Here is a 15,172-nt window from a genome sequence, read left to right as displayed (position 1 = left end):
TATATATATATATATATATATATATATATATGAGACTGGGTTCTACAGAGCAAATGTTAAAAGCAGAAAGATTTGACAGTGAAATTTTATTCTTCCAAATTTTAATAGTAACCTGGTATCCATACTAGAACTGTCATGAAAGAGAATTTTTTGGCTTAATCTAAATTTTTCTAGTGGAGGGTAGTTACATGATTCAAAAATTAAATGGCCTCAACAATGAATATACGTAATCAGTTTTCCAATTTCTGTTGTCATATTTTAGTTTTACCTATTGATAATATGAATGCCTTGATCCAGGCTTCATCAAACAGTAATAAATACAGCCTTTTCAGTGACTCGTCAGCTTTAAGCCTCTAACTGCTTGTGGAGTAGGGATAGGTTTTTTTTTCCTTTTAATTACTAAGGGTCCTTTTTAAGTTCTTACTTTCACTGATTTGCCAGACCATGGCTTCTATTTAAATGGCTTAGTAGCATTTTTTGATGAGCCTCCCTTAATTTTAAGGAAATTTGATTTTCAAATGATTTTATGCTTAGTGTTTTTTTCTGTGTAGTACATGTCTTATGAAGATAATTTACTACATTTTGAAAAATTCTTATTGTTCATTTTCTAGTTGATCTGGGAAGCTGTACATATGGTGAAATATAATTTGTGTCTGTGTAAGGTTCATCGATATCCAACTCAATTGCTGAGAAAATAATTTTAAAAATTTATTGCAGAGCCAATTTTTTCTGTTGTATGCTTACAGATGGTTCTCCAGTTAAGAAGGTTTGACTCACAGTATTTTTAACTTTACAATAATAAGAAAGAAACATGTATTCATTAAAAACTGTATTTCTAATGTTATACACTGAACTTTTCCTTGGCTAGCAATATGTGGCATGTATAAATGGGATAACTAAAATTTTCTATTTTATTCCATTTTAAGAAGAAAAAGATTTTTAAAATAGATTTTAAAGTTAACTGAAATTTTAAGTTCTCAGAAAAATAGAGGAGAAAGTACACATTCCCATATGGTTCTTGAACTCATAAATATGCAATCTCTCATTTACTGTCTTGCATAAGAGTGGTAAATTTATCAAAACTGATAAAAGTACATTGATATATGATTATCACTCACGTCCTTATTTTACTCTTGGTGTTGTATGTTCTATGAGCTTTATGATTTTTATTTCTATGGATATGTTCTATGGGTTTTACCAATGACATGTGTTTATCATTTTAGTGCCATATAGGATAGTTTTCACTATCACAAAAATATCCCTTCCTTCTCACATCCCCTGACAATGACTTATCTTTTTAATGTCTTGATAATTTTTCTTTTTCTGCATGTCAGAGACATGAAATCACACAGTATGTAGCCTTGACCCCTTTCACTTAGCAATACGTATTTAAGGTTCTTTTTCTATTGCTCAAGGCATGAACTTGACTGTATTGTTAGATATTATTCCTTCACAGTTTATTTACCCATTCATGTGCCAAAATAAGTCTTGCTTACTTCCAATATTCTTTAAATTATAAACTGTTAATATAAGTATCTATGTTTAGGCATTCGCATGGGTATAATCTTTCAATTCATTTGAAAGAATACAAAAGAACGTCATTGTTTGATAGGAAAAGATTGCTTTTTAAACTTTTTCCTCTCTTTGTTTATGCAGAATAATGGGTTCTATACTGGCAGATTCGTATGTACTCATAACAGACTTTGGCAAATTGTCTGCAAAGAGCTTATTTCATTTTCCATCTCTGTCACTGATGAGGAAGGTTTTCTTTTGCTTCCTCTCTCATAGGCATTTGTAATTTTCTGTGTTTTGGATTAGGACCATTGTAGTAAGTGTATAGCGGTACATCATATTTTAAATTCTTTGCATTTCTCCAATGTTACATTATACTGATCATCTCTCCATGTTTTACTGCCATCTTTCAAGATTTTTGTCTTCATGTATTTGTTTGTTTGCTTTGATTTGTTTCTTGTGACAGAGTCTCACTAGATAGCCCTGGACGGCCTCAAATTCCCAGTGAACACCTGCCTCAGCCCCTGGAGTGCTGAGTTTACAAACACGTGCCACCTTGCTCAGCTTCAGCTTGCATTTTAAATCACATTATTTATTTTCTAATTCTTGAGCTTTAAGATGTTTTTTATATTTTAGATAATAACTTTATCAGATATATTTGTTAAAGTATTTCTTTCAGTATGTGATGTGCATTCTTACTCTATTGACAGTGCCTTTTACAGAAAATGTTCTAATTTTAATGAAATTCAACTTATTAATTCCTCCTTTTATGAATGATGCTTTTGTTTTACCTATTTAAAAAGTTATCATCAAACATAAGGTTATCTAGAATTTTTCCATACATTATAGGAACTTTATAATTGTGAGTTTTCATTTGTGTCTAATCATAGGCCACAAATAACTTCAGTATCACGAAAAAAGAGACACAGAGACCAGAAAGAGATTGGATATAAAGATAAATCATTATCTGCAGAACAGATTTAGAAGAACTGATCAGTCCAATTGCAAAGAGCTCCCCTAGGCTGACCTCTACTAAGGGATAACTAGGGTTATTTGAAGAAAGGGTTGATTTTAGGGCTGGGCCTGGACTTTTGTCAGATAAACCTGGCAGAACAGATATTGAGGGCATTATCAAAGACTATCGAAATCGTGTCAAAATGCCTCTGAGAAACCAAATTTCAGGTAATTTAACACTGGAGAGATAAGACATATTGATCCTCAGAAACTAATAATTGTAACGGATTTGAACTCATTATATCCATTACTTCATGGTGATATTAAAATAATACTTTACCTACAAAGAATAAGGAATAAATTTAATACCTTGGAAACTTAAAAGTGAAATGAATCACATGTGTTTCAATTTTCTCTGTAAGTAGAGAAATATTAGAGGAAGTTTTCTATCACTTTCTACTCAAACTGAAAAAAAAGCAACAGAATATTATCACTTTATATTCTCCAAAATTTAAAAGAAATCATCATACATCAATCAATTTAATATAACAACAATAAAATTACAACAAAAACAAGCAAATAAGAAGACATTATAAATCCCCTGAAAGAGGAAAGTTACTGTCTTTTCAAGGGAACAGAGCACTACTTTGAAAACCTTCTAAATTCTGCGGCCGATTTTGTGGAAGAACAAAGGTCAGAGGACTTGTCTTACTCTGTATTTGATGGGAATTCCAGTACACCAGAATGGACAGGCAGTCACACAGGAAGACACTGTCTGCAGTTGAAGTAAGTATGGTGGGATTGTTTCATCGTCAGCCACAAACCCAAGCCTTTGTCTGCTTTCAGTTTTATTATTCCATGAAGATTTCACAGATATATGTAAAATTGAGAATGGTATCAGACATATAGTCATCAAATGCAAAAATGGGCAAAGTTTTAATGATAAGAAGATATTGATATCTAATTCTCAGGATGAGTCTCTTAAAATTACACATCAGATAGAGTGTTCTTTAATAACTCTGCTGAAGCAGCTGTTAGAATTCTCTAATGGAACTGTCCAGGGTTTCCCTGTTAAGGATGAAAAATCGTGTTATTTTTAACAGATAATTTTGAACCAATTAAGAATTTATCTTTCCACTCCTGATTGCTCGAAGTTCTTTTTTAAAATTGAGAATTGATGCAAAGTTTCATGGTATCTTTTGCATCATCTATGGAGTGGATTATTTGGTTTTGTTTTTTAATCTCTTAAAATGATACACTGCATTGTGAGATATAAATGGAGACAGTTTTGCATTGGTGTGTTACATTCTATTTATTCAAGATATGCTTAGGGTACATTGCTATCTGTGATTAGGTACTTGTCTTAGTCACTTTTTTCTCATTGCTGAGACAAAAATACCTGACAACCAAAATGAAGGAAGGAAAGGTTTATTCAGCTCACAGCTTGAGGAGGTTTCACTCTGTAATCCGTCGGCTCTCGTGCAGGGTCGCGTGGCACAGGGGTGACAGCTTAAAGCAGCAGAAGGCAGCAAAGAGGTCGAGAGCAAAAGCGGGGAGAGCAAGCCTCTTTTCCTCCCTTCCGTGATGTGCGGGCTACCCGCTCTTGGGTGGGGGTAGCACTCACACCATCTCTGTGCTCTCCTCTTGCACAGCCTCAGGGTATTTACAGAGTGAGGAAATCTGGTCCCCTGCTAAGACACTCAGTTAAACTTCTAAACCTCTCAAGTTGACACAATGAACAACATCCTACAGGTAGGGGCATGTCCTCTACACATGAGCATGTAGACTGCTGAGTAGCTGAGTTTAACTTCAAGACTTCTCAGATTGACACAATGTACCAACCATAGCAGTCCTATTTTATGTGGAGTCTCTGTATGTGAACTCATAAATAATATTTAACTACAAATAAGTTCTTTTGTACTTTTCTGTATAATTTTCATAGCGGGATTACTGTATCTGCCTACAATTACTTCAAAAGCAGGGACATGCTTTGTTTTACCGTACTTTGCTATCTCTCACTTAGACATTGTACTTTTTTTTTTTTTTTTTTTTTTTTTAGAAATTGGTGTTTTATTTTCCATCAGCCTCATTTCCATTTTGCTGAAGTGTCTGCAGAGCAGCTCAAGACCACTCGGTGGTGGTTCCCACCCGCTCAGTGGCCCGCGCAATGGGGGCTGCAGACCCGCCCTCTGTGGCCGGCTGCGCCCTCCGGTCTTCGGGAGGGAAGCGCTGAATAGGCACAGAGGACACCTGCTCACCTCAGACCAGTCTGCAGCCTCCGGCTGAGCAGCAGTGAACTGGGGGGCTGGTGCGGCCCACTCACCCTGAAATGCCCCCTTGGTCACAGCCTTCTCAGCAGCTGCCTGCTCGTCCTCTGCAATCCCTTCGGGATCCCTGTAGAAGCAGAGATCAGGCCTGACTTCCCACAGGTGTTCACGGGGATGGTGCCACGCACGCGCAGCACCTCCCGGGCAGCATCCCCCGCATCAGACCCACTGAGCGAGCTCCCTATCGCTGCACGGGACGGCGGTGTCCACAGCGCAGAGAAGAATAAGTGCTGCACCGAGCAGAGGGCGGCAGATCGACATAGACGCCTCTGTGGGGCTGGTGGTCCCCCTGGGGTCAGCACCCACCAGAGGACGTGGCTCCCGGAAGGCTGCCTGGGTCCGGCTAGTGCAGGTCCCAGGATGAAGCGGCCAGCGGCGGGAGCAGCTCCAGGGGCAGTGGCAGGCCTCCGCACAGCCCACTGGCCAGTGCTCCCAGAGGACACGACGTGGATCAGCAGGGTTTTCGTGCTGACCACGGCCCAAGCTGCCGGCAGAAGCTTCTCCCAGGTCCGCTTCAGACCTACGACGTGGGCTCCAGCACTTTTCCTTTTGTGGATAGACTGCGCCATCTGGAAACCCAGGTTGGTGCCACGCGAGTGGGTTCCTGCAGCCAGGAATTCGGGGACACCCTCCTCCTTCATTTGCAGGACATCAGGGGCTCCGGACACTGCGAAGTTTCCGGTTAAGCTACTATGGGAATCAAGAGCAAGGCCGTGTGGACGGTGTGAGGATATCCTGAATCAGGAGTCAGTCAGAAACTTCTTCAAGAGCGGGTGCCCACGCTGCGTCTCTGTTACATTTGGGTAACACCTGCAGGATTTCCAACACAAGAAAGTTGTTCGTGTACAGCATAACCCGCGCATTTTATGTCCTCTGGAGTCGGAGAAACAGCACAGGTGCGTGTAGTAGGTATCAAATGTTAATAAGGGAGACTTTCAGCAAAGACAGCCGTCATTTTCTGTGTGCATCTTCCATCCATTTATATTCATTTAAAAGTTATTATCTTTTCAAGTTATTTGCTCATTTTCTCCAATGGATTGTTATTTATTTTTGATTTTAGAAGCAATTAATGTTTTGGGGGGCATGATTTTCTTGACTTAAAAGTACTCTGGAATACATTTTCACTTTTGTAATGATGTTCTTGGTGAGCAAATTGCTTCCTTTCTGTTTCCTTTAATGAAAACCAGTTCAATACCTTGGTAATTCTGAAATTTCATAACAATGTAAGTAGGATGATTTTTCATTCACTGTGGACAACCCTTGGAGAATATTTTAACTGAAGTCTTCTCTAAACCATGTTTACTTTGGGGGAATGTGTTCAGTATTCCTTCAACAGTTTACTTATGTAGCATTATTTTTTTTCTGCCAAATCTTCTAAGGTGCTTGTTGAATATAATAGATCATAAAGTATTTTTCTTTTTGATTTTCTTCATTTTCATGGTATTACCCTGTGCTTGAAGTCAATTCTCCTGTATCCTTTGATATCGTTTTCACAATGTACGTACAATAGACAATAAATGTGCAATAATTAGTCTCTTCAAACTCCTTATTTGTGGTTACCTTGTCCTGAACTTTTTGTTTTGCAGATATCACATTCTCTGGATCATATCACTGTCTTTGATTAGATAATTTTAAAATTTCCCATTGCTTTCCAAATCTCATCTAAATTTACTTTTAGTTCACCTTGATCTTTTTCTTTATTTTGTTTTTGTTTTTGTTTTTATTTTGGTTTTTTTCCAGTACGGGAATCGAACTCACAACCTTGTGCTTGCCAGGCAGGCGCTGTGCCACTGAGCTAAACCCCCAGCCCCAATCTTTCTCTTTAAGTGAATGACACTCCTCATATTCTCAGAGGTTGGATTTCTGTATATGAATTAGAAGACAAACTGGGTTGTAGGATTCAGTTTCTTATACAGTTCTGTAGATATTGTTTCCCAAACCTATCGTGAGATACACACTTTAATTTTCTGTTAACAGAAAGCAAGTGGGACTGGGTGTCAGACTACGGGGTTTGTGCATTTGAGAACTAACACAAAGCATACATTCTCTCTGTGCAGTTTGTTTATGTCTATGTCTGTCACAGACTACTTACTCTTGCAAGAAGTTTTTCAAGTTTAGATTTTAATTCTCTCCCTCTCTCCCCCTTGCTTTACTATCCAGACCAGAATGATTCTAACAAATAAAATTCTCTGTTGAAAAACTATTTGAAAAATCATATCAATGTTCACATCCAAGATGTGCTGAAGAATTGCTCCATACGATTATGTAGCCTAGCAAACTATTTGGGGAAAGTCAGTATCCCTAAATTTAGTAATGATTCTATAACTTTGGCACTATAATCTTAGGGTGGTCATGAATTCTCTATAAGGTTCAGCTTCTACATTTATAAAGTAGGAATGACTGCCCTAAAACCTACTTTAAGATGTTTGTGGTAATTAATCAAAACAAGAAATGCTAATAATTCACTATTTTAAATATAGTAGATATGAAAAATTTAGAGATTCCCAAGTTCAAACTGATATTAATAGTATTACAATGTTCTATAACACTGTGGAAAATAATTCTGCATTTTACTCCTTCTTTAGAAACTTAAAATGGCAAATAACCTTGAGCAAGCATGAGGAGCTCTATTCTCCCCACCCCATAGTGTGGAGAACAATGCCTCCCTTCTCGAAACTCCTGGAGCTATTGTGAAGGTCCAGGTGAAGTCAGGTGAAACAAGTGTATGAATTAATGTGAGTTTATCACCGAAACACCTTTAAACAAATATCAGCTTACTGACTGAATAATACACAAGGACAGCAGATGCCTTGGTAATTCAAAGGACTGGAAAATCTCTAGCCTGTTCTGGCCAAGGAAGGATTTACAAAGGTGAGACTGAAAGCAAACAGGATTGCGCTGCACTCAACTCCGTGTTTCAACACCATTTTATTTGCATTCCTTTCATTTCAAAATCTAAAATAAATTAAGATAAACTTGAGGGTCAGGAAAAGGGCAGCAGAAGATAATAGTCTGCTTAATGAAATATTATTATGTCAACATAGAGAAGCAGATTGCTGAAATAAATTGTCAGTGTTTCATTTTATATTCTGAGAAGCCTATGTCAGGAGAATTTTTAAATCAGCAGAGACCAGATTCATGGAGTGTCAGAATCACTTGCATGTTATTTCAAATGCTATTTCATATCAATGAAATAATAATAAGGTATCATAGAATATAGTAGCTTTATTTCCTTGCAACTTGTTCTTGTCTATTTCAACTCAAATGACATTTGAACTTCTACAAATTTTCAGTTATTTATATTTTCCAAATATTCCGTTGCTATCTGTACTCAAGAAAGTAATGTGGACAGACTTTATTTAATTTTGGAAATAATTTCTCTTTATTTTGTGTCAGAGACAACGTTATAAAATGATTTATGATACTAATATTACTAGTAATAAAACGTTTTAAGAAGGAAAGTAATTATATTTGGATTATCAGTTGAAGGGATTTATTATAAAATTGTTGTGATTATCTTTAAAGTTTTTGGTGTTTCCAAGAGGACTCAACAATTTATGCTTTTTCACAGTTTTTGTTAAGCCTATATTTTGTGTGGAAAAAGTACTGATGCTTTTCAAAAATATTATTATTTAGGCTAATTCCAGTAAAAAGCTATTTGGAACAATGATTACCTATATATCTCCTCAAGAATAGATTTTCAGCATTTTGTTATGTTTTTATTGTTCCAGGAAATATATGACTCTTCTCCTATGCTTTTGCTATAATAAAATCTCAAAAATTATTCAAATAATATCTTGTTTATAGAATCAACAAAAATGAATATCAATGAAAAATTTTAAGTGATCTAAACAATGTTCAGAAGTACAACGTATGATTCTAACACAAAAATCATCTTTCTTACAATTTTGTGTAGTATATTTTCTTTTATCAATGTCTATGATTTTTCTTTTCTAATGAAATTTGTATTTGTGGAAAATACATTTGTGGTTCATACATATTAATTATGTTTCAATTAAACATTTCTTTTTAAATTTCCTCCTTTAGTTCTGCCACATCATAGATTCATACAGAAAAATGTTTCATTTAAAAATAATTTGAATACAGTATTTTGAAGGCATACTAAAAATCAGAAGAATTTAGATTATCCCTAAATATGGTAATCTGTGAGCCTGGTATTGTTCATCTAATAGTAATAACAGGGCAACATTAGTAAAAATTTCTTCCCTGTATTCATGAAGGAACAGGGGCTTATAAACATTTTCTACCTAAACTTAGCACATGGCTAATAACTTGTTTTTTATCTGTCTACAAGATAGTCATCTTATACCAATTATTTTATGAGTCATAGATTTTCATAGAAAATGTTGTGACTATACATTGCTTCACCAAGTACAAGTGAAAGAAAAAACCTTCTGTCTTTATTCTTAAATAATAATGCTTTTCTATATTATTTGATTATTACACCTTACTGGGCTCATTTTAAAAAATAAACCATTAAATCATTCAGAGAATTGTGCTTTCACAAGTTCAGTTGATTTTATACTTGTTTCAATAGATATGCCAATATTATTTCATAGCTATGATGATACTAACCTGCTCTTTATACAGGTTTCTGAATCAACACTTTACACTAAAGAAAATAACATATTCCTCCACTGAGAAAAAATGTGTTTATGGTGTCCCTGGAGATAGAAAAGTGCATAGGTGCAGAGTTTCTCAGGATTTACTGAGCTTCATCTAATTGCCTTATTACACATTTGCTTTTAGAAATACTGTGCATCACCCCACTGTATTTTGTAGACATTGCGCCCTATGACCCAAAGTTGGATTACTGCTTTCCAATGTGTGGAAGTTACTTCCTGTGCTAATCCTTTCCAAGGACTTCCTGAGCTTCCACTTAGGTCATTTATTGTTACAAACATAATAAAAACTACATTAGTTCCTAGTAGAATGAAAGATTGTAGCAGAAAATGGCCCCTCCATCCAGTATATTTCAGTTTCCCAGTTGCCCAGGTAACAGTTGTTGTTACAGTTCCTGTTACTACTGTCTCTTATAAATGGCTGGTCACTATGATGCATATTGTAAGAACCAATCAAAGACAGCCGAGTACTGTGCCTCCGTATGTCCGCCTTCCAACCCCATGAAAACCTCCCTCCCGGGTCCTCCAAGACCTGCAATTTTCATAAGGATTGGTCTGCTGTCAGTGCCCGTCAGACGTTAGATAAATGTGTTCCCAGATCCTGGGTGCCATTTTGTTATTTCTGCTGCTGTACCAAGATTGCATTAGGGTCTTTTGACTTGATTTGTCCTAATGACTGCTTTGCTGATTTAAGCACATCATTTCAGCTTGAGCTAATCAGCATGTGATAGAGTATTTCAGTGTGAAGATTTAGATTTAATTTTCACTTCCAACTATTACATGCCAGGTAGCAGAGGAACACAAAGCACAGTTATTTAGGTGTAATAAAATTGTTCCATCAGTTTTTTTCCAATTGAATTGTCTTCTTTGGAAAAAATAATATAAAACACTTTTTACATATTAATTAATGCAGTCTCATATACTTCTGAGAATTTGCATGGACATATGTATGTAGACATTTTGAAAATATTTTATTACCTTCCAATATAGTTTCCTAATTAATAGGTTTACCCTGCAATAGTATGCAATATTTTTCTTTGACACATTTAAAATTTATCCTCTTTCCTATATTCATTATATGTATATGTATCAACTATACAATGTCAGGTACTTTGTTATTTTTAATATTTGGGATGAAAGAGAAGAGGTCCCTACATCCAGGAGTTTGCTCCTTTAGCTAAAAAGTTTGGAATAAATATCTTGGAAGATATATATCACTATTGGAAAACATCTCAAGAGACAGGGATCCCAGCACACTTTAGCAAGTACTCCCAGCTTTTTTTTTTTTTTTGTTTTTTTTTTTTTTTTTGTTTTTTCTCCGGTACCGGGAACCGAACTCCCAGCTATTTTTAACCTCTCTCTCATAACCGATTACTTTTCTCCTCGTCAGTCTAAATGCTTTTTTTTACCCTCTATATTCTTGTGCTACTGCTGATAGTGACAGGTCATCTTACAACCTCAGACTGTTATAAACAGCCTTTCAGACTATTTTCATACATTTTATAGCCTTCCAAATTATTTTCTTATACTGAACATGCTGAACTCATGTAGAAAAGTCATGAACTAAAAACTCAAAATATTTAGCAGTCTTAGTTTACCCTCTCAGACAATTTCAGTCATCAGAATAAAGTATGCATTATCTTTGCATTTAATTACATGATAATATATATTCTTTCTCAGAATCTGTTGAATGGTTATGCTTTCATCTTTGATTCCATAGGATTTATAATGATGCTGTTTTTTGAGATAAAAATAAATTTGTTTTTCCTGTGAATATTTAAACCAGAACAATACTTTTTAATGGAAAAGATATGGGCAAGAGTGGCTCAGTGCTAAAAGGTGGGATGCAAAGGAGAGAACAATATGGCCGGATACTTTAGGCTGTTGAGACAAGTATTTGCAGGTAAACTATTATGCTTAAGCAGTATATTATATGCTACTTCCAGCTTTTAACACAATTTTTTTATTCAAATCACAGGCCCTGAAGGTATGTGTGGTAGATTGACTAATGGGCAATTTGCTGACACCAGCTGAAGTGACTCACAATGGCTCCTGGTGTGGAAGGCCCCACTGAGGATTGTTGCCAACACTGTAGAAGGAGGCCTGGACGGGAGGATGGTGTGCCGTGGATTTTCCCGGAGAAGCCTGTTGTGATGGTTTCCCTGATATAAACTCAACTGTTCTCATCTGAGGAGCTCAGGCCCTTGCTATCACTGAGCATTGCTGTCTTTCACTTAGAGGAAGCTCTGGTCCTTACCTGGAGTGTGGCTTCCTGGCTCCAGTGCAGATCCCTCAGCCTGCTGGCACAGATCTTTCATCCCATTGGTGCAGACTTTCCAGCTTCCACCACTGACCTTGGGCCTTCCCAGTGCAGATCCCTACTACAGACTACAAGCATGAGACGTTGTTGTGGGCTCTAGGCCTCCTGTGGAATATGTGGAGGACATTGACATGGGTTCTAGCTCTTCAGCTGTTCTTGCGCAGGACATTGCATGGGATCCAGGTCCTCAGCTGAATTCTTTGGGTCTCTAGTGTGTGGACAGACCTCCTGCACTTTTCTAATTTGGCTCTTTGGGTTCATATTACAAAGTAATCCTATGAATTATGTGTTCTGTATTAAATCTATTCTCTTGTGAATGCTGACTACACCAATATGTGCTTTGTCTCAAGCAGAGAAGAAACAGAATCTGGAAAAAAGGATGATAGAGTTTCAGATGCAGAGGTAAAAATAATTCTGCAATAAAGATTTTAATAGCTCAAAGAAAATAACTGAAATCCTACTGAGCTAAAATATATTTCTTCACTGTGGTGCAAGGTGGATTGCTCATGGAAGGTGCTTCAGGTTTCTAGAGTTAATCTTTAGAAAATGTTGAAGACATAATCAAGCCTGTGAGAAATACAACCAGCTAATATTTAATGTTTATTCAGCTTTTCAAAAATTATTGAATAGATTCTTTTCCTTCCTCTCATCATCTTATTATTTGGAAACAAATTTTTTTTCTGACAGCAATTCACATTGTGCTTGGAAAATTTTATGTAGAAATTTAATAATGTTCAAATTTAATTAGCATACTTGCTTTAAATTAGATAGACTATGACTTGCTTAATATTGAAATGTTACAAACTGTAACTTCTGTGCATCACATATTGCCTTCTTTTCAGGGACATTGCAGTTAATCATATGCCATTAAAAACTAGGACAACCAATTAGCCAACTAGTTATTTATTAAAGTATTTAGAAATGTTGGTCATTCCAAGAAGATATTTTGTATTTTTAATTCATCCATTTTGTATGACAAAGGAGTACCTCCAATTTCATAGAACAGTAGCGTTCAATTTGAACATTAAAAAATAATGATTGTTGGTCAGTGTCGATGATCACTCATTCACTCAGGAGTTTTTCATTGAGAAGTGGACATTCATCAGACTGTTCCTAGTTATAAGTGATATTTGGTGAGGGATAATCCAACATCCATGCCATCATATAGCCCCGAAAGTGAAGTGTCATAAAAGAAATGTTTAAAAAATATTTTAGAACATGTAGGGTGGTGAAAAATCTTATATGAAAGGAGAGACAAGGAGAGAGTGACGGTGGTGTGACGCTGTTAGATTGAGGAGAGCCACGTGGGGACCAGAACAGTGCAGTGTGGGGATGGCGTGCTGCTGCGCAAGGCACAGCAAGGGGTCCAAGCCAGGGAGGGGCAGAGACAAGTTGTCTTGAACCTTCCAGTTGTGTTACTGGCTGTTTTTGTGAACTGGGTGGGAAGCCCTCAGGTGGCCGTTAATTTTCGTTGGTCTACTTTACAGGTAATAAGAAAGTGATTGAACTGGCTATGCACAATGAAAATAAGGATAAACAATAAATCCATACATTGTGGAAAACACAAATGGGCTTAGTTACTTTGGAAATTAATATGATACTTTAATTAAAACTTAAATATCTGTATACTACATATGGCACCACTTCTGACTTTATGCATATATACCAGAGAAATATTTGCAAATGGGTATCAGAATGCATTCATGTAGGGCTGGAGATTTAGCTCAGCGGCACAGTGCCTGCCTGGCAAGTGCAAGGTTGTGAGTTGGATTCCTGGTACTGGAAGAAAAACAAAACAAAACAAAAAAACAAACATAAAGGGGCTGGGGATTTACCTCAGTGGCACAGTGCCTGCTTGGCAAGCACAAGGTCGTGAGTTCGATTCCTGGTACCAGAAAACTGCCCCCCAAAGAATACATTCATGTACATTTTCTTATAAATATTGTTCACAATCAGAATAGTCTGAAAATAATATTCATTGACTGGGAAAGAAATACATTATGGTAAATGGGTTATCATATGGAGGTGAAAATGAATTAGCTTGGTATACATAAAGCAAAACTGGAAAATCTTAGAATCAATACTGTATAGAATAAAAGTAGCAAGTCCAAGATTTTATATAGATAATAATACATAGTAAGTATTCACAAAAATAACACTTACTGATAAGAATAGCTATAAAAACACAAAAAAATTTTTGTGAACAACATCCGGACAGAAGATAAGAAAGAAATATATAGATAAACGCAGCACTCTTAATTTTCTAATTCATGAAACTAATGATGTGAAAATTTTTGTCTAATGTGCACATATATTATTTTACATATCAAAAATTTCATTGAATATTTAAAATAATTGATATATGAACTCTTTGAAATATTAATAGAAACTCATTAATTTTTTGACAAAAGAAATTTAGTAAGATAAAATTGGAAACCATAAAACACCGTAAAGAAACTGATCATGGAACTGTATGTTTTTCCTGTGGAAACACCTCAACGGCCAGCGCACACCAGGCAGCATATAACTTTGGGCGCTGTAACAGCGTCGTGCAGTGGATTCAAGGTAGCACGGCCTCGCTATAGACCTCCGGCAGAGCCGGGCACTGGGAACTGGTTGGTGACAACTTCAGACAGCTGTGTGCGGCGGGGCGGATGGAGTGTGGAGGCAGCGGAGGGGTTCGGATTCTGGACCTACCTTACGGACTAACGCGTGAATGCCATGCGTGGTGCATATGCGTCCTGAAATCCGAGTTTGATGGAGTTGTGCAGGGCCCCTGGGAAGACAGAGGGAGAGTTAGGGCGGGGAAGAAGAGAATGCGATCGTGAACATGTTAACAATGCTGTTGTCTCTTACAAATATCAGGGAAAATAAGGAGGACCTGTCTAGGGCTCAAGGGAGGCGTTAGAGCTCCGATTCTAAGTGGGAACTTCATCGCTGAATGCTTCATATTTACTTCAAGGACCAGAGTTGAAAGAGATTCAGGGCCTGAGCCTGGACAGCCCGAGGAGGCTGAGCAGGCAGCGGTAGGAAGCTCGCTGTCGTGTCCCACGAAGGCGGGTGAGGAAAGCGGTGGCCTCTGCGTGGGGGGTAACGAGGCCGACCTGTGACATGAGGAAGCCGGGAGCTGACCCGAGACTGGACGCCACACAAGGCGCTGAAAGCTGCGTGGAAGCCGCACCCCGTGGCTATGTACAGATCGTGCAGCAGGACAATTCTCAAACAAAAGCTTTCACAGCTCCAGCTGAGTAAAGACACCTTTAAGACAATACAGCAGAAAAACTAGGAGTCATATTTGCCTAATTATTAAAGATGAGGGGGTGGGGATTTAGCTCAGCGGCAAAAGCGCCTGCCTGGCAAGCGCAAGGTCGTGAGTTCGGTTCCCGATACCGGAGAAAAACCAAAAAAAAAAAAAA

General features: G+C 37.2%; 1 pseudogene; it reads right to left on the bottom strand.

Annotated features, from left to right (window-relative positions):
* Nucleotides 1-4,587: 4,587 nt before the first annotated feature.
* Nucleotides 4,588-9,600, bottom strand: LOC102026923 (annotated as a pseudogene).
* Between the last annotated feature and the right edge of the window lie 5,572 nt (nucleotides 9,601-15,172).

Source organism: Chinchilla lanigera, unplaced genomic scaffold (assembly GCF_000276665.1).
Source record: "Chinchilla lanigera isolate Chin_1 unplaced genomic scaffold, ChiLan1.0 scaffold00047, whole genome shotgun sequence".
Taxonomy (NCBI): Eukaryota; Metazoa; Chordata; class Mammalia; order Rodentia; family Chinchillidae; genus Chinchilla; species Chinchilla lanigera.
The sequence above is the reverse complement of the archived record's forward strand: the minus strand, read 5'-3'. Positions and strand labels throughout refer to the sequence as shown.